Source organism: Schistocerca cancellata, chromosome 11, assembly GCF_023864275.1.
Source record: "Schistocerca cancellata isolate TAMUIC-IGC-003103 chromosome 11, iqSchCanc2.1, whole genome shotgun sequence".
Lineage (NCBI taxonomy): Eukaryota > Metazoa > Arthropoda > Insecta > Orthoptera > Acrididae > Schistocerca > Schistocerca cancellata.
The window spans coordinates 128464825-128487998 of NC_064636.1; the positions used below are offsets into that span (position 1 = coordinate 128464825).

The 23174-nt window shown below is 44.5% G+C and overlaps 1 non-coding gene across 1 annotated transcript; it reads right to left on the reverse strand.

The window, feature by feature from the left end:
• Positions 1 to 8673: 8673 nt before the first annotated feature.
• Trnal-caa (transfer RNA leucine (anticodon CAA)) lies at positions 8674 to 8750 on the reverse strand. Its single transcript has one exon. It is a non-coding gene; the product is annotated as a tRNA-Leu (tRNA).
• Between the last annotated feature and the right edge of the window lie 14424 nt (positions 8751 to 23174).

A 23174-nucleotide genomic window follows, 5' to 3' on the forward strand; every position in this document is an offset into this window, starting at 1 on the left:
TCACCGTGTTGTCGCTGTCCAACACGTGTGTGCAGCTTTGACAGCTTATGCATACTTGGTTGTGGGTGGCTACGCCTTTTACGTTTTGGCTTTGGAGTTCCTTGTGTCCTGGTCTGGTGGGAAACAAATTGTCTTGTCGGTGGGTCTGTTGACTGTCTCTTGGTTGGGTTGCCGGCGGATCGGATATAGTTGAGCCGACCACCTGTCTCCCCTGAGTGAACGTTGATATTTCAAGTGCAGACCGACCCCCGGAAACTTCTGAGCGCCGCTGGCTGTACTGCCTTTTCTTATTGGTGTTTGATTGTGTATTTTAATGGCTTATAGCCGATGGTTTGAATTTGTATGCTTCTAGCTGGGTTTTAAATATTGGGCCTTCAGAAGCTTTAAAATTTAAAGTTCCTTACTCAACTCGCACTGTTTGAGCCTTCAGCCTCATTTATAACTTTTTTTTGGATAAAACTTAGGGCATTCTGCCTTTTGAAAAATTATTGTAGTTGCGTTTTTCAATAATGGGTCTTCAGGCTCTTTAAAATTTAAATTCCTTGCTTATTAAATCTTAGATTGTTTGGGCCTTCAGCATGTGTAAAATATTGTTTAAAGACAAAGCTTTGGGCTTTCTGCCTACTAAAGATTATTTTAGCTGCATTAAGTAATCGGGCTTCAGCCGTTTTTAAATTAAAGTTCTTGTCTCTCAAGTATCAGACTGTTTGGGGCCTTCAGCCTACTTGAAGATAAGGCCTTCTGCCTTGTGTGTTTTTTTTTTAATTTATTTTACCTGCAGTCTTAAATCACGGGCCTTCACCCGTCCTTAAATTAAACTTGTTTGCTTTTGAAGTGTTGGATTTGTTGGGCATTCAGCCAAGTTATAGAACTTACTTACGTGAGTCGTTCTGCCTTCTAAATATTCCGTTTTGACTCTGAATTTTAAGTTAATGGCTTTCAGACGCTTTTAAATTAAAGAGGTTGTGCCCTTAAGGCATAAGGCAGTGCGGCCTATTTAGCCGTTAACTAACTTCAAAAACTTTTGCTGTATTGTTTGCACAACTAAATAAAGTTATATGTTACTTTTAGATACTTTACGGGAGTGACAGTGACCAATGTGTTACAAATATTTACTATCAAAAACAGTCTTGATCAAGATTTATATTTATTAAGGTGACCAGTGTCAACCACTGCTGTGTTCATCTTCAGACCCACAAGTCTTATACAAAGCTTTAATTAGAGGGCTACATACATTAATGAAAATCCATTAAGTTATAAAGCTATAAAACGATGACTTACCATTGAGTAGGAACCTCTTTCAGCTGGAGAATTACTACTGGTCATTATTTTATGACCAACTATCTGTTTTAGAATTTTTGTTTATATGATTTTAGATTGCATATTGCTAATTCACATCCTTCTTTTTACGGCTCATAGTATTATAATCTTAAATTCAATTTTTTATTATTTTTATTTGTTTATAAGACTGGCATACAACATAAGGAATACCAATGCCTTTTAAAAATTGCCACATGTAATTAAAAAATTAAAAAAAAGTAATCTACATACGAACTTCATAGACAATATTTCATAAATATGGACAACTACTTCGTATCGTATTTGTGCAGCATGAAGTATACATGTCAGCTAAAGATTATTGCAGCCTACTCATTGAAAATCGTTTCAATAAAGACATGTTGCAGCTCAATAATACATCGTCTGACGTGACAATCTTCGCCATTGCACTTTTGCAACAACTTCGTTAGAAAGAAGCCTGCTGCCACATCTTTGCACTGGTGTTTGTCCTCGCCATGGCAGCCACTAGTTCGCCTATCCACTCTACAACAACTTCAGTGGAAAGAAGCTTGCTGCCTCATCTTTGGAACGGCGTCCAACTTCACCATGGCAACCAGTGGTTCCAAATGGTTCATTAACTGGCCTTGAGAGGGCAACCCATGTATTGCCAAACTGAAGTTCATTTTTCCTACATATTTTAATATTTTTAACGCTTCTTAATTGACAATAGATGTTTAATAAACTAAGTTTAGTGTGTGTTTATTTTTATTTCTTGACAATGTTCTTTTAACTAAGAAATTTTACATTGTTATTCGACTTATAACTCATTGGTCATGCCGTCAGAAGTGGGCGGAGCCTCCATTATATATAGTAAGACGTGCACAGGTTTCTCCAGTAGTGAATCTCCAGCAGAACGATGTCCTTACTCATTGGTATTTTCTTTAATGTATGTTGCCCTCTAATTAAAGCTTTGTATACTACTTGTAGGTCTGAAGATGACCACAGGAGTTGTTGAAACCGGTCACCTTAATAAATATAAATCTTGATCGAGACTGTTTTTAATAGTAAAAAGTTATATGTGTTTCAGTGTAACTGACAGCTCCCTTTTGGGCCTTTCCTACAATTCCAACTACCTGTTGAGTCCTGCGGACTTAAGCAGGGCGTTTCACAATCTTTTACTTATAATCTCACAATTATTATCAATATTCAATTGAACTGGAAATTTCCGTGTGATGACACTTGGCTCATTGTAAGGGGAAGGCACAAATGCTCCAGAACGTCCGCGTCAAATTAATCTGCGTTATCGTGGTTTAGTCGCTCTGGCTGCTACTTAAGACTGTGTGCGATGCACTTGACGTATGGGGCCATCCTAAGCAGTCAGCGAGCCTAGCATGCACGCTTGCTCTTACCTCGCCCCACTGCCTGTAGCGAGATCTCCTCGTGGGCCTCGGCTACATCGTCTGCCTGCAACAGAAAACATTTCAGTGTGGTTAGAAGTGAAGCGCCTCACGCGGGGCTACCGCGTCCAGTTTGGGAACCTACCTGGTGGGCCAAATAAAACTGTCCCAGAAAGTATCTCATGCGCCTTAGCAAATGCAAGCCAGCTTACACCACACGTCCCGTTTGTGGATTCTGTAGGCTGAAAGTACACGAATTACTTCCTGACTCAGTTTCATTTTCCCCGCCCCGTATAATCTACACTCCTGGAAATTGAAATAAGAACACCGTGAATTCATTGTCCCAGGAAAGGGAAACTTTATTGACACATTCCTGGGGTCAGATACATCACATGATCACACTGACAGAACCACAGGCACATAGACACAGGCAACAGAGCATGCACAATGTCGGCACTAGTACAGTGTATATCCACCTTTCGCAGCAATGCAGGCTGCTATTCTCCCATGGAGACGATCGTAGAGATGCTGGATGTAGTCCTGTGGAACGGCTTGCCATGCCATTTCCACCTGGCGCCTCAGTTGGACCAGCGTTCGTGCTGGACGTGCAGACCGCGTGAGACGACGCTTCATCCAGTCCCAAACATGCTCAATGGGGGACAGATCCGGAGATCTTGCTGGCCAGGGTAGTTGACTTACACCTTCTAGAGCACGTTGGGTGGCACGGGATACATGCGGACGTGCATTGTCCTGTTGGAACAGCAAGTTCCCTTGCCGGTCTAGGAATGGTAGAACGATGGGTTCGATGACGGTTTGGATGTACCGTGCACTATTCAGTGTCCCCTCGACGATCACCAGTGGTGTACGGCCAGTGTAGGAGATCGCTCCCCACACCATGATGCCGGGTGTTGGCCCTGTGTGCCTCGGTCGTATGCCGTCCTGATTGTGGCGCTCACCTGCACGGCGCCAAACACGCATACGACCATCATTGGCACCAAGGCAGAAGCGACTCTCATCGCTGAAGACGACACGTCTCCATTCGTCCCTCCATTCACGCCTGTCGCGACACCACTGGAGGTGGGCTGCACGATGTTGGGGCGTGAGCGGAAGACGGCCTAACGGTGTGCGGAACCGTAGCCCAGCTTCACGGAGACGGTTGCGAATGGTCCTCGCCGATACCCCAGGAGCAACAGTGTCCCTAATTTGCTGGGAAGTGGCGGTGCGGTCCCCTACAGCATTGCGTAGGATCCTACGGTCTTGGCGTGCATCCGTGCGTCGCTGCGGTCCGGTCCCAGGTCGACGGGCACGTGCAACTTCCGCCGACCACTGGCGACAACATCGATGTACTGTGGAGACCTCACGCCCCACGTGTTGAGCAATTCGGCGGTACGTCCACCCGGCCTCCCGCATGCCCACTATACGCCCTCGCTCAAAGTCCGTCAACTGCACATACGGTTCACGTCCACGCTGTCGCGGCATGCTACCAGTGTTAAAGACTGCGATGGAGCTCCGTATGCCATGGCAAACTGGCTGACACTGACGGCGGCGGTGCACAAATGCTGCGCAGCTAGCGCCATTCGACGGCCAACACCGCGGTTCCTGGTGTGTGCGCTGTGCCGTGCGTGTGATCATTGCTTGTACAACCCTCTCGCAGTGTCCGGAGCAAGTATGGTGGGTCTGACACACCGGTGTCAATGTGTTCTTTTTTCCATTTCCAGGAGTGTATGAACTGTAATAAGTAACTACACAACTATCTATCTAAGTAAACAAGTATCCATATGAATACATACTGAAGCGCCAAAGAAACTAGTTTAGGCACACCTATTCAAATTCAGATACGTAAACAGGTAGAATACGGCGCTGCGGTCGGCAACGCCTATGTAAGACAACAAGTGTCTGACGCAGTTGTTAGATCGGTTACTGCTGCTACAATGGCAGGTTATCAAGATTTAAGTGAGTTTGAACGTGCTGTTACAGCCGGCGCACGAGCGATGGGACACGGCATCTCCGACGTAGCAATGAAGTGGAGATTTTCCCCTATGATCATTTTACGAGTGTACCACGAATATCAGGAATCCGGTAAAACATAAAATCTCCTACATTGCTGCTGGGGGAAAAACATCCTGCAAGAACTGGACCAATGATGACTGAAGAGAATTGTTCAACGGGTCAGCACTGCAACCCGTCCGCAAATTGCTGCAGATTTCGATGCTGGCAAATCAAAAAGTGTCAGCGTGCGAACCATTGAGCGAAGCATCATCGATATGGGCTTTTGGAGGCGAAGACCCCCCTCGTGTACCCTTGATGACTGTACGACGCAAAGCCTTGGCACCTGAACGCCGACATTGGACTGTTGATGACTGGAAACATTGTCGCCTGGTCGGACGAGTCTCCTTCCAGATTGTATCGACCGGATGGATATGGAGACAACCTCATGAATCCCTGGACCCTGCATGTAAGCAGGGGACTTTTCAAGCTTTTAAGACTTGTAACTGTGTGGGTCGTATGCAATAGGAGTGATATGAGACCACTGATACGTTTAAATACGACTCTGACAGGTGACACGTACGGAAGCGTCCTATCTGATCACCTGCATCCATTCATGTTCACTGTACATTCAGACGGACTTGGGCAATTGCAACAGGACAATTAGACACCCCACACGTCCGGAATGCAAATGTATGAGCTTCTAAATATTAAGCTTGAGACATAAATAAAACATATTTCCCTTGAATTATGACGATAGTTCTCTTCACAATGTACACTAGAGATGGGCAAACTGAAACACGTAAATGTTTCGAAACAAATGAAACAATACAACGCAATGTTTCGATACGGTGTTTCGAAACAGTGAAACAGTTTGTGTTTTGTAATCTAATAAACCTACACATTTTATCATCTTGAATGTCTACTGTATAAATATGTCCATATAAACACAAATGAGGTGCGAGAGCGCTAATCATATCGCAGAAAGTATGAAACTATCACTTAGGCGTCTTGGCAGTTTCGTATTTCCTGCAGCAAATGCGCTGCTTTTGTGTCATGTGACTTTCATACTTTTCAATTGGCTGAGGAAAACCTGAGCTGAAGACAGAAGAACCACCACGAACGGAACTGGAGGTGGGAGCAAACTGCTGAAACAACAGATATGCTACTGGGATTCCCACATTCCATTAGTATGGCTAATATACCCATCCTGCTAATTTCCATGCACACAAAGGGAATCATTGTGGATAATAGACACAGTGACTATAGACTCACAAATAACGCCAAATAATTCGAATAAATAACAAACTATAACAGAAAAAAATATTGTGTTTCAAGGTGTTTCGAACCGTAACTATAAATTTACAATGCTTCCCGTTCACCATTACACTATCAGTGATATGTCAAACAGATTGCTTGCAATTATACCTACATCAAATTTATGTATATGTCTAATAACTGTCACTCTACGCCTTTTTTTATTTAAAATGTTGTAGTCTTACTTGCGTTTCTTAATATGATTACTGTACATGAACAGAGAAGCGTATGTTATAAAAAAAGTACAATTTAACTGAATGATTTTCACACATTTATTATTTTGAATGTGAATAGTATGCGTTGTTTTATTGTTTGGTTAGTGTTTATAAAGCAGATGTTACGCCATTTCGGAATAGGACAGTCAGCTACAAACGAAGCTTTATTTTCGGATATCTTAAGCTTCATGCTATTGCTTGTCAAAAGATTTCGACACTCTTGAAAGTTTGAAAAAACAGACATAATGTCTTATGGGATAACAGCAATCAGTGATTTTATAATGTTGCTTAAAATCCGTCTTGATTGCAAAAAAAATTTTTATTATTCATATGACCGGTTTCGGTTCATTCAGAACCATCTTCGGATCTGATATTTCAGTTACAGGAGTAACCCGTCCAAATCCAGCAACTTTCACATGCTTTGTGAAAGTTGCTGGATTTGGACGGGTTACTCCTGTAACTGAAATATCAGATCTGAAGATGGTTCTGAATGAACCGAAACCGGTCATATGAATAATAAAAAAATTTTTTGCAATCAAGACGGATTTTAAGCAACTCTTGAAAGTGTTTCATGAAGTGGTATGTTGTGTTTCAGTACCTGTGCCGAGCCCGAATCTCGTCCGGCACAGAGCGGAATGAAACATCACTGTTTCGATACAATCAGACCGTTCCAGGCGCAGGTGGACTGAAACAGTCTTATTCTGAAACAACGGTACAGTTTCTGTGTTTGGCTCCAGATCCGAGACAGGGGCGGAATGAAACACCACTGTTTCGAAACAGTGAACCATAGCCGCTCCGAAACATTGAAACAGTTCCAGGTATCGATACACTGTATCGAAACATAGAAACAGTGGCCAAGTCTAATGTACACAAGAAAGTGAGATGAAAAGTACAACGAATTCAACGTTGTCTTCGGACGATCTATTCCTCTACACGTAGATGTCGCAACTGACATTATCGGTCCATGAAGCATACTCATTTCTTATCAGTCAACCTTACTTTCAACATATCAAATGCTTTGATCCTCCTGTTTTAAGTGCCATATCTCATAACCCTGAACCATTAGCACTTAAGTGTTTGTACATAAGTTCTGAAAGCAAGTGTATCTGAGTGCTGTGCTTTTATAAAGTGCCATTCGCTTATAACTTCTGCAATTACGTGAGATGTACGTAACAAAACTACATCGCAGTTGTTTTGCTTTTGTAAATGTATAAAAAGGCAGAATCTATTTACTTATTACTTCCACCAGCTATCACAAACCAGCGACTAGCTGCAGTGTTGTTGAAAATGTGAGGCGCCTGCAAGTGGCCTCGGCCTAGTGGTGGGAACAAAATGGCTCGGAAGCTACGAAACGGAAGAATGAGTGCTTCTCCACTGGAGAGCCAAAGAAAACTGTATACCTGCCTAATACCGTGATCGTGTAGGGCTCCCGCGAACACACATAAACGCCGCAACACGACGTGACATGGCCTAGACTGATGTCTGAACTAGTGCTGGAGAAAATTGACGCCATGCAGGGCTGTCCACAAATCCGTAAGAGGGCATTCAAGATATTCTCAATAATGTTCGTGTGTGGGGAGTTTGGTGGTCAGCGGAAGTGTTTAAACACAGAACAGAGTAATGTTACTTATAATCCGTCTTGATTGCAAATTTTTTTTTTATTATTATTCATATGACCGGTTTCGGTTCATTCAGAACCATCTTCAGACCTGATATTTCAGTTACAGGAGTAACCCGTCCAGCATGTGACGTAGCATGTGAAAGTTGCTGGATTTGGACGGGCTACTCCTGTAACTGAAATATCAGATCTGAAGATGGTTCTGAATGAACCGAAACCGGTCATATGAATAATAAAAAAAATTTTTTTTTTTGCAATCAAGACGGATTTTAAGTAACATTATATAATCACTGATTGCTGTTATCCCATAAGACATTATGTCTGTTTTTGCACAGAAGAGAGTTCCTAGAAAAACTCTCTAGCAATTCTGGGCGTTTGGGGTGTCCTGCTGGAATTGCCCAAGTCCGTCGGAAAGCATAATGGACATGCATAGATGCAGGTGATCAGACAGGATGCTCAGTTACACACGTGTCAGAGTCCTGTCAGGGACCCCATATCACGCCAATTGCACACGCCTGAAAACATTACAGAGGCTCCAACAGCTTGAACAGTCCCCAGATGACATACAGGGTCCATGGATTCTTGAGGCTGTCTCCATATCCGTACACGTTGATCGACTCAGTACAATTTGAAACTTGACTCGTTCAACCGGGCAACATGCTTCCAGTCATCAAGAGTCCAATGTCGGTGTTGACAGGCCGAGGCGAGGAGTAAAGCTATGTGTCGTGCGGTCATCAAGAGTACACGAGTGGGCCCCCGGTCCCGAAAACCCGTATCTATGATGTTTCGTTGAATGGTTCGCACGCTGACACTTGTTGATGGCCTATAACATTATTTGAAACTTCCTGGCAGATTAAAACTGTGTGCCGGACCGAGACTCGAACTCGGGACCTTTGCCTTTTGCGGGCAAGTGCTCTACCAACTGAGCTATCCGAAGACGACTCACGCCCCGTCCTCACAGCTTTACTTCTGCCAGTACCTCGTCTCCTACCTTCCTACCTTTACAGAAGCTCTCCTGCGAACCTTGCAGAACTCATCAGCGTACACTCCGCTGCAGAGTGAAAATCTCATTCTGTAACATTATTTGTTTATGATTGATTTAAATTTTTATAAGTTTTTAGCTTCAAAATTTTCGCAGATACCATACTTACTGTACATGTAAAGTATACGATGCTACAGGTTGAAGTCCTTTGTATGTGAATAATGTATGTAAAATATTATGTAAACTGTTTATTACGTTAAATAATTTTCTGATGACATTTTGTATTTAACAATATTTGTGTGTATAAACTAATCATGTTGATGTAAATCTAAAAATGGTTGAAATGGCTCTGAGCACTATGGGACTTAACATCTGAGGTCATCAGTCTCCTAGAACTTAGAACTACTTAAACCTAACTAACCTAAGGACATCACACACATCCATGCCGGAGGCAGGATTCGAACCTGCGACCGTAGCAGTCACGCGGTTCCAGACTGAAGCGCCTAGAACCGCTCGGCCACACCGGCCGGCGATGTAAATCAGACGACTGAAACAAGTGGTCATGCATACGAAACATGTAAGAAATTTGTGTTGCGTAAAGGCTAGCGTGCTTTTGTTTGAAACGACAGTGGCTCTGGGTGGTGGAAAAGGTGGCAAGGGCGAACTGCTGCGCCACCTAAAGCAAGCGCGGGAAGTGAGTCACACAGTCTGTAGGCATCAGTGATTGAGGCAACACCTTTGTGGAAAAGGAGAAGCTTTGCCCGCAAATCTGCACAAAATTGCTTCGGATGAAGACTGCAAACGGCTTACGTCATAGCTGCGAGCTCTTGGCCTACTGTATGTAGAACTGAATGACGCCAAGAAGATAAATTGAGCCCGTATGGCAAGATACTTGCAGGCCGTACTGTAGGTAGAGTAGACGTCGCAGTATTGTTCACCACACCCAAGCCCACAGTCACCAGATGAGATTTATCTGTATTTTACTTTTGTACAGCGTGATCCATTAATTTAAACCGTGTTTTAATGATCATTCTTGAAATTTAAAGAAACTGGTTTACCCTGTTATTTCAACCTTATCATACACCTACATAGGGTTCCTTCTTGGTGTTTGATTCATGGGAGTATCTTGTTTTGCAGTCTTATGAAGTGCAAAGTTAATATAAGGGGCACCGAGTAAATTATTTTTGTGTTTTCTTAACTCAAAAATGGTTCAAATGGCTCTGAGCACTATGGGACTCAACATCTTAGGTCATAAGTCCCCTAGAACTTAGAACTACTTAAACCTAACTAACCTAAGGACATCACACACACCTATGCCCGAGGCAGGATTCGAACCTGCGACCGTAGCAGTCCCGCGGTTCCGGACTGCAGCGCCAGAACCGCTAGACCACCGCGGCCGGTGTTTTCTTAACTATTGCAAAGTGTTAGAGTAAAAGTTTGCTTACATAAAATTTAATTGGAGTGTGGCCAAGTTACTAGGATCTGTTAAATGACGATACAGAGTTACTTCAGAGAATAATAACTTTTGAAAGTAAACTCCAGTAAGGAAAGGGTTTGCTTGAAGTGATATGTTCAGTATAAAAGCTACGTCCTTAGTAAATAAGTATTTTAGTATTTAAGTTTGTTGATTATGGAAAGTGCTTTTCTGAATGTCCCCCCTGGTCAAAGTTTTTTAGCTTTCTTGAAGTTATGTACTGGGATTTTTCTCTTTTAAAGACATAATGTATAAGGGTGTAGTCTAACATTGTTTACGTGCAGTAATATTTATTTAAAGAAGGAACTAAAACAGTAGCAAGAAAGAAGGCAAAAATCATACTTCTGCTCTACCAATACTTCACTGTTTCATTGCCTGGATAGGCTGGTGAACATTAGTACCTGTTTCAAACCACTACTTGTTTCAGTATAATACTATTCATACTGCGTTTCTTTGTAACCGCTGGGTAAGACCTTAGTAAAAGAATTACATAATTTGATTTACTTAACAGTTAGCTACAACACACGGTCAAATACTGTAAAACCGGAAGCTCTATTGATTAGCATTTACTATTAACAGGACTATCCTCGCATAGTGTACTTTGTTTGGAAACTAAATTAAATTTTGGTATACGTGGCTGAGTGAGTTTGAACGTGATATTACAGTCGGTGCACTAGCGATGGGCCACACCGTCTTCGAGGTAGCGATGAAGTGGCGATTTTCCCGTAAGACCATTTCACGAGTGTACCACGAATATCAGGAACCTGGAAAAACATCAAATCTCCGACATCGCTCCTGGTGGAAAAAGGTCCTGCAAGAAAGGCAGCAACAACGACTGAAGAGAATCGTTCAACGTGTCAGAACCCTTCCGAAAATTCGTGCCGATTTCATTGCTCGGCCATCAACAAGTGTCAACGTGCGAGCCATTCAACGAAATATCATCGATATGGGTTTTCGGAGCGGAAGGCCCCACAGGTGCACCCTTGATGTCTACAGGACACAAAGCATTAGGCCTCGTTTGGGCCCCTCACTGCCGGCATTGGAATGTTGATGACTGGATATATGTTGCCTGGTCGGACGAGTCTCGCTTCAGATTGTATCGAGCGGATGGACGAGTACGGGTATGGAGAAAACCTCATGAATTCGTGGACCCTGCATGTCAGCAGCGGACCGTTCAAACTGGTGGAGGCTCTGTAGTGCTGTGGAGTGTCGGCAGTTGGAGTGGTATGCGACCCCTCATACGTCCAGATACGACTCTGACAGGTGACACGTACGTAAGCATCCTGTGTGATTACCTGCATCCGTTCATTCCGACGGACTTGGGCAGTTCCAGCAGGACAAAGCGACATCCCAGACGTCCATAATTGCTACAGAGTGGCTCCAGGAACTCTTTTTCTGAGTTTAAATACTTCCGCTGAGCACCAAACTCCCCAGATACGAAGATTATTGAGCATATCTGGGATGTCTTGCAACGTGATGCTCAGAAGAGATCTGCACCCTTGGTAGTTTTACAGGTTTATGGACAGCTGTGCAGGATTCGTGGTGTCAGTTCCCTCCAGCACTGCTTCAGACATCAGTCGAGTCCATGCCACGTCGTGCTGTGGCACTTCTACGAGCTCGTGGGGGCCAGGTGTACCAGTTTCTGTGGCTCTTCAGTGTATTTACAGTGTCTGCTGTCAGTCTGCCCATGCGTAATATCCGTATTCTCGATGTTGCAACGACTACCATCACTCTGAAGTAACTTACGTCTTCTCATAGATTTCAAGATCGAGATCCGTTTCGTGACGTCATTTCCACAGATGAGGAGATTCCTTATAAGCTATTCACCATCACTGAAAAAAATATTTACCAAAAATCTCTTTGGTAAATATTTTTTTCAGTGATGGTGAATAGCTTATAAGGAATCTCCTCATATACCTAAAAGGTATATATATATACCTTTTAGGTTTACGGATTGCATCCGTTTGAATCTTTTTGGTAAATATTTTTTTCAGTGATGGTGAATAGCTTATAAGGAATATATATATATATATATATATATATATATATATATATATATATATATATATATTACACAAAGTTTCACATGAGCCAAAACGTCCATTGTGTAACTTTTGTTTGTAGAAAGGCAGTTACGTTAACATGTGTGGCCAGCGGCGAAACACTGCAATAGTTGGTCTTTGTAACAAGAATCACATCAGATACATTATTTATAGTAAATAACATCGTCCTTTACGGGTAATATTTCTATTAATTACTAAGGAAGACTGAAAATCTTTCAGGAAAGAAAACGTGAAAAAAAAATTTTGTTGGAAGAAAGTGCACCTGCCTCTTTACAGGTGTCGACTTACGTACGGCGCAGACAGTGCAGCCTTGCCTCCGTATGTGACGTACACTATCTCGAGACTGTATGTGCAAATGTCAACACTTGAAATTTAAGTATCACAAATTGTATCACAACGACTCGCTTTAGGGTAGATCATCATTGTGCGTAGGAATGAGACTTTCGAAAGCAGTGGATAAAATGCAAGTCGAATGTTTCCACCAGGAACATTTTGCTACGGAAACTGGCCGGATCACAGTGGGGTAGTCAACCTGAAACAATCCGAACAGCTGCAATGGCACTAAGCTATTCTGCGGCAGTAAATGTCAGTCAGGTTTGGTATAATTCAGCTGATGCCGAACAGCTGAATGTATCGAGAATGATATTTTCCACTCTGCAGCGGAGTGTGCGCTGATATGAAACTTCCTTACAGGAACTGTGTGCTCTCAACGAAACCTGCAGAATTATAACGGGTTGCTTGAAGTCCACTGCAGTAGAATGGCTTTACCACGCCGGAATAGCAGGACCACTTGTTCTAAGAGAGATAGCTGCGAAGAAGGAAAGAAATGCAGTGGGGCAGGAAACTACCCATCCTCTGTATGGGCCTGCACTGAATCCGCAACAACAGAAGTCAAGGAAGAGTTTCCTTAGGACTTAGAGCCACTGCTGAAAGGGCTGGGATACAACTATGGAGGGCTACGACCGACCTTCCCCCTGGTTGGAAAAAGAGTTGTTGAAGCTTTACGTCCGGGCCATGACGGGGAATGGGCAACTTGGAAGCCCCTGAGTTTCACAGTTGGGAGATCAGAAGTTGACTTGGCAAGCTGGGAATGCACTGACCCAGATGATATTCGGTGTGACTGTGGGGAAGAACAGACAGTTCGACACATGCTTCAGTGTCGATTGTGCCCAGTCTCCTGTATAGGAAGATGATCTTCAACAAGCAACAGAATATGCACAGGAAATGGCCATGTATTTGTCAAAAGTAATTTCCTGGCAGATTAAAACTGTGTGCCAGACCGAGACTCGAACTCGGGGCCTTTGCCTTTCGCGGGAAAGTGCCCTACCAACTTAGCTACTCAAGCACGACTCACGCCCCGTCCTCACAGCTTTACTTCTGCCAGTACATCGTCTCCTACCTTCCAAACCTTACAGAAGCTTTCCTCCGAACCTGCGCGGTAGAGAAGTTGCAAAGGTCCCGAGTTCGAGTCTCGGTTTGGCACACAGATTTAATCTGCCAAGAAGTTTCATATCAGCGCACACTCCGCTGCAGAGTGAAAATCTCATTCTGGAAACATCCCCCAGGCTGTGGATAAGCCATGTCTCCGCAATATCCTTTCTTTCAGGAGTGCTAGTTCTGCAAGGTTCGCAGGAGAGCTTCTGTGAGGTTTGGAAGGTAGGAGACGAGGTACTGGCAGAAGTAAAGCTGTGAGGACGGGGCGTGAGTCGTGCTTGGGTAGGGCAGTTGGTAGAGCACTTTCCCGCGAAAGGCAAAGGTCCCGAGTTCGAGTCTGGGTTTGGCACACAGATTTAATCTGCCAGGAAGTTTCATATCAGCGCACACTCCGCTGCAGTGTGAAAATCTCATTGTGGTCAAAAGTAATCTATTCATTACTGTGGAAAATGTATGTACATGTACCTGTATGTTTCTGACACGAGAATAATAATATTAATTGTGCCGTAGCATATAAATGGTATACTTTCATAGGACGTTACGTTATAAGACTAAAAATATCAAATACATTAAGCATTTGTCTAGCGACACGTAGTTTCGCATCATTCTGTTCTAACAAATCGTAGCTAAAAACGACGCGTTTTGGAGAGATCCTCAATTCGTTGATGGGTTGAAACAGCTGTCACTGAGGTGACTGAAATCATGAGGAACCCCCTAACGTAACGTCGAAGCTTTCTTCCCAGCGTAGTACAGCGACTAGACGTGGAATAGACTCAAGAAGTCATTTTCTATCCTGGAGAAATACTGAGCCGCTCTGCACCGTAGCCGCCTGTAATACGGAAAGTCTTACCAGTGGAGGATTTTGCACACGGAGCGACCTCTCGACTGTGTCCCATAAATGTTCGATGAGATTCATGTTGGACGATATGAGTGGCCAAATTATTCTATCGAGTGATCCAGAACATCCTCCAAACCAGTCGCGAATAATTGGTGTCCCGGTGACAAGGAGCACTTTCATCCATGAAAACTCCATCGTTGATTGGGAACATAATTGGGAACATAAAGTCCACGAATGGCTGCGAGAGGTCTCCAGGTCCCTTCGCACCCAATGATCGGTTCAGTTGGACCAGAGGAACCGGTGCATTACACGTAAACACAGCCGACACCACTATGCAGCCACCGCCAGAGTGCAAAGTGATTTGTCGACAACCTGGGTCCACGGGTTCTTGGGGTCTGCACCACTCTCGAACACTGCCGTCAGCTCTTGTCAACTGGAATCGAGACTCATGAGACCAGACCACGGTTTCCCTGTCAACCAGGATACTGCCTGTATGGACACGAGCTGCAGGCGGTGTCGTGCTCCCAGCAAAGGCACAGTTTCGCCGCACTCTCCTAACCCACACGTTGTCGTGCGTCCCACATTGATTTTTGTGGTTATTTCGCACAGTGCTGCTTGTCTGTTAGCACTGACGACTCTACACAAACGCCACTGTTCTCGGTCGTTAAATGACATCCGTGGTGAGAGATTATGTCTGAAATTCGATATTCTTGTTGGCTATCAGAATATAGAATTTCCTAAGGGTTTCCGAAACGGAATCTGCCACACGTCTAGCTCCAACTACAATTCCGCGTTCAGAGTCTCCTAATGCTCGTCTTTCGGCCGTAATCACGTCGGAAACCTTTTCTACGTGATTCACCTGAGTACAAATGACAGCTGCGCCTATGAAATGCCCTTTTATAGCTTGTGTAAGGCCGGTATTACAGTATCAAATTTCTTTGTCAAAGATTTGATCAAAGATGTGATCAAATATTCCGTCAAATATATTTGACAAAGATCTTTGACGGAGCGCTTGAAGGGGTATTACACTGTCATCACATTTTTCGTCAAAGTTCAAGATGGCTGACAACAACAACTTGTTATTAACCGCAGCAGTTGCATGTGCCACAATTGCACTGTGTGCATATGCGGAAGAAGAGAAGGGGGGGGGGGGGGGAAGGAAACACACCTGTGTGAAGCCGTGGGTTATACGACGACACGATAAAAGCATTCAACAAAACTTGTTACGTGAGCTTATAGTGGAGGACGTCAAGTCGTACATCAATTACTTAAGAATGAATAAGCATACATTTCTGTATGTGCTCAGTGAAGTGTATCCTCATATCACAAAGCACAATATTCGCTTAAGAACTGCTACATCTGCAGAAGACAGGCTCACTGTAACACTCTGATTCGTTGCTACAGGAGAGGGTCAGGGTAGGTTAGTTAGGTTAGGTCAGGTCAGGTCAAGTCAGGTCAGGTCTCCAATCCTTGTAATCTATTTTTCTATTCAGCGTGCCTCTCGTTGTAAAGCGCCTCATCAACTTCATACAACTCTATTAATTTTGTAGTTGTCGGCACACACCAATTGTATTTACCGGAAATGTTTATAAAAACACTACAGACGACAGAATGCAGCGATTCTAGCGCTCCATGTGGTAACATGTCACATTGGAGTGAACAGATGACAAGCGACTTCTTTGATGAAATCTATAGCGAGACCCTAGATTTGATCAAATATTGGACGACATTTGACAAAGTTCCCTATTACACCATCAAATATCTTTGACAAACATATTGGACAAAGATATTTGACAAAGAAATTTGATAGTGTAATACCGGCCTAAGCGATACTACCTCCATTGATATATGCCATCTTAGTCTACATTCAGAGGAAGTACTCACTCACAAAGAAAATAGAGCAAATACACTATGCGATCAAAAGTATCCTGACACCCACGAAAACATACGTTTTTCATATTAGGTGCATTGTGCTGCCGCCTACTGCCAGGTACTCCATATCAGCCACATCAGTAGTCATTAAAATCGCGAGAGAGCAGAATGGGGCGCTTTGCGGAACTCACAGTCTTCGAATGTGGTCAAGTGATTGGGTGTCACTTGTGTCATACGACTGTGCGCGAGATTTCCACACTCCTAAACATCCCCAGGTCCACTGTTTCCGATGTGATAGTGAAGTGGAAATGTGAAGCGACACGTACAGCACAAAAGCGTACAGGCCGACCTCGACTGTTGATTGACAGAGAACGCCGACAGTTGAAGAGTGTCGTAATGTGTAATAGGCAGACATCTCTCCAGACCATCACACAGAAATTACAAACTGCATCAGGATCCACTGCAAGAAATATGACAGTTACTTGGGAGGTGAGAAAACTTAGATTTCACGATCAAGCGGATGGCCATAAGCCACACATCACGCCTGTAAATTCCAAACGATGCATCACTTGGTGTAAGGAGTGTAAAAACTGGACGACTGAACAGTAGAAAAACGTTGTGTGGAGCGACAAATCACGGTACACAATGTGGCGATCCCAGGGTGTGGATATGACTAATGCCCAGTGAACGACGATCTGCCAGCGTGTATAGTGTCAACAGTAAAATTCGGAGGCGGTCTGGTCGTGTTTTTCATGCTTGCACCCATGATTGTTTTGCGTGGCACTATCGCAGCGCAAGGCGTCATTGATGTTTTAAGCACCTTCTTGCTTCCCACTGTGAAAGAGCAATTCGGGGATGACGACTGGATCTTTTAAAAAGATCGAGCACCTGTTCGTAATTCACGTCCTGTGGCGCAGTGGTTGCACGACAATAAAATCCCAGTAATGGACTGTGCACAGAGTCCTGATCTGAATGCTATGGAACACCTTTATAATGTTTTGGAATGGCGACTTCCAGGCAGAGCTCAGCGACCGACATTGATACCTCTCCTCAGTGCAGCACTCCGTGAAGAATGGGCTGCCATTCCCCAAGAAACCTGCCAGCACCTGTATGCCTGCGAGAGTGGATGCTGTCATAAATGCTTAGGGTGGGCCAACACCACACTGAATTCCACCATTACCGATGGAGGGCGCCACGAACCTGTACGTCATTTTCATTCAGGTGTTCAGATTCGTTTGATCACATAGTGTACGTTTAACTCAATAAAATATGGCGGCTGGTAAGTTTGACTTGTGGCCTAAAACGATGTCGCATCTCATAGGCCACTTTCCTGTCCATGAGGCAAAAATCTTGACATGCGAGATTCTTCATTTCACGCTGCACAGTCTATTGGAACGTGGAATTCCAGGCTGTCTCAAGTCACCAGCTCGCCATCCACGTGCGTTTCCACGTTCCACGGGAGCGCGGCCACAGTGCAGTGGGGCAGCGGTATGGCAGCTGTTCATATCTCGTGGACAGACCAGGAGCACATGTGGCGCCACCTGTCACGTATGTAACGCTGCCTGCTTCGCGAGCTACAGGCCCGTCCACACGCAACGATCTGTCTGCGCAAATGTCTGCGCACATCATATCTGCGCAGACAGATCGTTGCGTGTGGACAGAAGATTTGCACCAACCTGAGGTGTGTGCAGACCTGGCAGTTGGAGTTGGAGGTTTGAGCGAATCGTCTCAAATCTGTGGGTTCAAACCAGATCTGCGCAGACAAGTTGGAACGTGTGGACAGCAGATCGCCGCAAATCTGGCGCGAAACAGCTGTTTGCTCAGTCTAGTGTTTGTATTTGTGCGCACAGGGCATTAAAATGGCTGATACTCGTCAGTGTTCTCGAGAGTTTGTTAGTGAATTCATTGAAATATATACAAAACACCATGTTTGTGGAAAATTAAAACTAAAGAATATAGTGACTGAGACAAAAAGACAGCACCATACAATGCTCTAATTGAAAAATTGCGGGCAGTTGACGCCTCGAGAAACAGAGAAACTAATAAAAAAAAAATTCGTTGCGAACTGTTTACCGAAAAGAGTTATCCAAAGTTCAGTAATCTAGAAGATCTGGTGTAGGAGTGGATCAAGTATACCAGCCAACATTATGGTATTTTGATCTGCTTGACTTTCTTAAGGTTCGCCCCGGAAATCTCGCAGTAAATTTATGTGAGAAAACTGCTTTCGCCTTAGCAGCCACTGTCTACACAATTTTGACCGCTTTCTCTGTTTCCTGCGGTTGGTCTGAATGTGTTTTGCAACACAAGAGAACTTCATCCATTTCTATATTTCAAAATAACTGAATTAAATTTTTGACGTTTATGGGGAACGTAGTCGCTTGCCACTGATACTTCTTCTCTACACCGGCAGATGGCGGGCGAGTAGTAGATTGGGGTTTGTGTCGTGTGAACACACCACATTTGCAGCGATCTTTTGCATGTACAGACATCTGCGCCGATGTCTGCGCAGACAGATCGTTGCGTGTGGACCGGGCTTACGCTCGCGACTCCGCCCGCTGTACGGAGTTGATGGAGTGCTCGGCCAGGTGTGCAGCTGTGGCCGTCAACCGCTAACCGCTCCCTGAGGTCAAGCGCAAAGTGAGACGCGTATACCACACGTCACGTGACACGGCACTGTAGCGCGACCCGCACGTGTCGCGCAGGTCCTGCGCGTATTGCGACGTCTACACGTACTTGGCAAGCACTGATTGTTGGAGCTCTGCGGTGACAGAACTGAAGCGCGCGCAACACGTAACCTTACTCAAAAGCGATTTTACAGAAACTATTCGGTGAAAATATTCTATTCTTGCCTTACTAGCAGCGTTATATGTCTGATTATTGGCGAAGAGTGCATAATCTCGCTAATGGTCGTACTTATTGTGATACATACATTTTAGTAAGGCACTACGCAAAATGGAAATAGTTTGCGAAGGAAAATAGGAGTCGCTATGTGTGGTGTGCGCACTGTAAGACCTTCGGTACACACACCATCAGATTATTTGACTTGTCGCTCGAGCGAAGTAGGCGAGTGTCAGTAATATGTCTCGTGGTCTTATCGTGGCGTGTTTATCTTCTGCCGTTAGGTCAGACGATAGAAATGCCACTTGCACGCTTAGAGTAGTAGATTGACGGTGACAAACTTTAAGCAGAACTTGATTAACTTTCACACACCTTTATTAAAATAATAAAAAGCATAGACATTGTGGTGTCACCGCCAGACACCACACTTGCTAGGTGGTAGCCTTTAAATCGGCCGCGGTCCGTTAGTATACGTCGGACCCGCGTGTCGCCACTATCAGTGCTTGCAGACCGAGCGCCGCCACACGGCAGGGCTAGAGAGACTTCCTAGCACTCGCCCCAGTTGTACAGCCGACTTTGCTAGCGATGGTTCACTGACAAAATACGCTCTCATTTGCCGAGACGATAGTTAGCATAGCCTACTACGTCATTTGCTACGACCTAGCAAGCCGCCATTACCAGTTATTATTGATGCTATAAAACATGTACCGTCAAGAGCGATGTTCACCATTTATGGATTAAAGTTAAGTATTCCACAGCTACGTCCTTTTTTTTGCTAGTCTGATTTATTTGACCTGTTCCCGACCGCACGCCAGCCTGCGTGAGGTAAAACGCGTGCCTTTCGGCTTCCTCTCATACCGGGTTGGATCTCTTGCCAATCCACAACAGACATTACATAACTTGATTCTGGATGCTATTTACAACTGACAATCTGAGGTTTCTTTGGTCTTGGTATGTTAATCTTATTCTCACATATCTCCGATACTTGACAAAGTGTCTATACATTTATCTTCATGGCTATCTACAGGAACATGATAATCTTATTAGGCGCAGACTGAAAGTTGCCTATAGACTGGTACAGACTAATGCAGACTAATGCAGACAAATGCAGACTGTTTCAGACTGGTGCAGACTGACTAATCGGAGGTCTGTACACTCGGTATAATACCTCGCGCATTCAGGTATCACTGCGCGAGTGTGATCTGCGAGGGGAAAAGGCTCTACGTTAGCAGCAATCTCATTGGCTGCGTTACATATTAATACGCGGATCGGCGGAAGCAGAATTTGGTCCGTCTCTAAGACAGCGCCATCTCGTAGGGCGGAGATGGACGACCGCTGCGCCTGCGCTGTTGTGCTTAGCGGGGCGCGCTCTAGTGGGAAAGTTGTGTATGCGCTGACTATGCGGAACTGTTTACACAACACTATAATTTTCCGTTTGGTTCGTATTACACCATATGTTGTTGTGTATGATATTTAACTAACGTATTGAAATTTTGTTTCGACTTGGGGGGAAGTCACTATCTGCCTCCGATCGCGAGAAAATGAATCCTGTTTAGCGCGTACATTCCCGATATCCGCCCGCGGAAATGAAATACTGACAACATCCCTCGTATCCCTTAAACCGCTCGAGACATCGAAACCAGATTTTGGCGAATGATGGCACACAAGGAGGACAGTACTTTACCATTCGTTATATACGACGATACATCAGAAGTTGTACTTTCTATTTCATTTTTTTCCATTGCAGTGGCTGGCCGTGCGGTTCTAGGCGCCTCACTCTGGAGCCGCGCGACCGCTGCGGTCGCAGGTTCGAATCCTGCCGCGGGCATGGATGTGTGTGATGACCTTAGGTTATTTAAAGTTGTTCTACGTTCTAGGGGACTGATGACACAGATGTTAAGTACCATAGTGCTCAGAGCCATTTGAACGATTTTTGTACCATTGCGGTGGTTCTAATTCTTTAAGAGTTATCGACAGCTAGAGAAACAAGTTTCCTAGTAGGAGAGTAAACATTAAACTTCTGTTGTGTCACCGCAAACCGACACGATGAGGTTTTACGTATGCTTTCGAACACTCTGGACAGCAATTATTTGTTTAAAGGGACACCATGATTCAGAATTCTGTCACAGTAGCTGATGCAGAAATGAGTTTGCGCAGATCATACAGAAGATACAATTCCAGTGACTATGACTCACCAGTTGTTTAACTGTGCATTGTTCTTGAGAAAAGAATAAACAAAACATAAAGTATACAGATGTATGTAACTGAAAATTACACTACTGGTCATTAAAATTGCTACACCACGAAGATGACGTGCTACAGACGCGAAATTTAACCGACACGAAGATGCTGCGATATGCAAAAGATTAGCTCTTCAGAGAGTTCACACAAGGTTGGCACCGGTGGCGACATCTACAACATGCTGACACGAGGAAAGTTTCCAACCGATTTCTCATACACAAACAGCAGTTGACCGGCGTTGCTGGTGAAACGTTGCTGTGATGCCTCGTGTAAGGAGGAGAAATGCGTACCATCACTTTTCCGACTTCGATAAAGGTCAAATTGTAGCCTATCGCGATTGCGGTTTATCGTATCGCGACGTTGCTGCTGGCGTTGGTCGAGATCCAATGACTGTTAGCAGAATATGGAAACAGTGCGTTCAGGAGGGTAATACGGAACGCCGTGCTGGATCCCAAAGGCCTCGTATGACTAGCAGATGAGATGACGGGTATCTTATCCGCATGGCTGTAACGGATCGTGTAGCCACGTCTCAATCCCTGAGTTAACAGATGGGGACGTCTGCAACACAACAACCGTCTGCACGAACAGTTATACGACGTTTGCAGCAGCATCAACTATCAGCTGGGAGAGCGTGGATGCGATTACCCTTGACGCTGCATCACAGACAGGAGCGCCTGCGATGGTGTACTCGACCACTAACCTGGGTGCACGAATGGCAAAACGTCATTTTTTCGGATGAATCCAGGTTCTGTTTAGAGCATCATGATGGTCGCATCCGTGTTTGGCGACATCGCGGTGAACGCATATTGGAAGCGTGTATTCGTCATCGCCATACTGCCGTATCGCCCGGCGTGATGGTATGAGGTGGTGTCATTGGTTACACGTCTCGGTCACGTCTTATTCGCGTTGACGGCACTTTGAACAGTGGACGTTACATTTCAGATGTGTTACGACCCGTGGCTCTACCCTTCATTCCATCCCTGCGAAACCCTACACTTCAGCAGGATAATACAAGACCGCATGTTGCAGGTCATATACGGGCCTTTCTGGATACAGAAAATGATCGACTGCTGCCGTGGCCAGCACATTCTCCAGATCTCTCACCGACTGAAGAGGTCTGGTCAATGGTGCCCGAGCAACTGGCTCGTCACAATACGCCAGTGACTACTCTTGATGAACCGTGGTATCGTGTTGAAGCTGCATGGGCAGCTGTACCAGTACACGCCATCCAAGCTCTGTTTGACTCAATGCCCAGGTGTATCGAGGCCGTTATTACGGCCAGAGGTGGTTGTTCTGGGTACTGATTTCTCAGGACCTATGCACCCAAATTGTGTGAAAATGTAATCACGTGTCAGTTGTAGTATAATGTATTTGTCCAATGAATACCCGTTTATCATTTGCATTTCTTCTTGGTGTAGCAATTTTAATGGCCAGTAGTGTATTATGTACTAAGGAAAAGAGATGGAGCGATTAAACGGCGAAAAAACGAAAAACTACTCAGTGGCGATAAAATTCAGTACATCGTAAGGCTGTATTTTTCGGACGGGCAATACTTCGATTGCCGATATGCGCCATGCCGAAGTGAGGATGTGGCGGCACTGCCTTCCCGCTCCCCGCCTCA